This window comes from Alligator sinensis, unplaced genomic scaffold (genome assembly GCF_000455745.1).
Source record: "Alligator sinensis unplaced genomic scaffold, ASM45574v1 scaffold247_1, whole genome shotgun sequence".
NCBI classification, from domain to species: domain Eukaryota; kingdom Metazoa; phylum Chordata; order Crocodylia; family Alligatoridae; genus Alligator; species Alligator sinensis.
This window is the reverse complement of record NW_005842002.1, coordinates 1,407,450-1,408,014: the sequence shown is the minus strand read 5'-3', so window position 1 is coordinate 1,408,014 and position 565 is coordinate 1,407,450.

Sequence of the window (565 nt, the reverse complement as noted above, 5' to 3'; positions counted from 1 at the left end):
TCCCTGCTCCTCTGAGGCGAAGTTGTTCTTTGTACAGGCCTATGTGTCTTTCCACAACGCCGTTGGACTGCGGATGGTACGGCAGATGAAGATGCCAGGCTACATTGTGAAGATGAGCAAATTTGTCTAGAGCGTTAGAGTTAAAAGGGGGTCCCCCATCAGACTGAATCTCATGAGGAGGTTGCCAGATGGCAAATACAGCAGTTAAGGCAGCAATAACAGCAGTAGCATTCCTTTTCCATAACGGAATAACCTGTAACTGTCTTGTTCCCAAGACAACAACAACTAATCCTTTATTTGGCAGCTTAGACCCTGGGAGAGGTCCCAGCAGATCTACCTGCCAAACTTTTCCTGCCTGAAACTGTGAAGAATCGAAAGCTCCGAGTTGATGCTTGGTTCTATGGCACTTTTCTTTAGCACATATCTCACAGGCCTGAGCTACCTTTTCCCAATCGCGCCAAGCTCCGTATGAGGCTGGCTCCATAAGGGTTCAGCACCAGCGTTGATGGCAAGCCCGCGGTCCTGGGGGTTCAGAGTGGATCTTCTAAAAGCTTATCAATGGCCT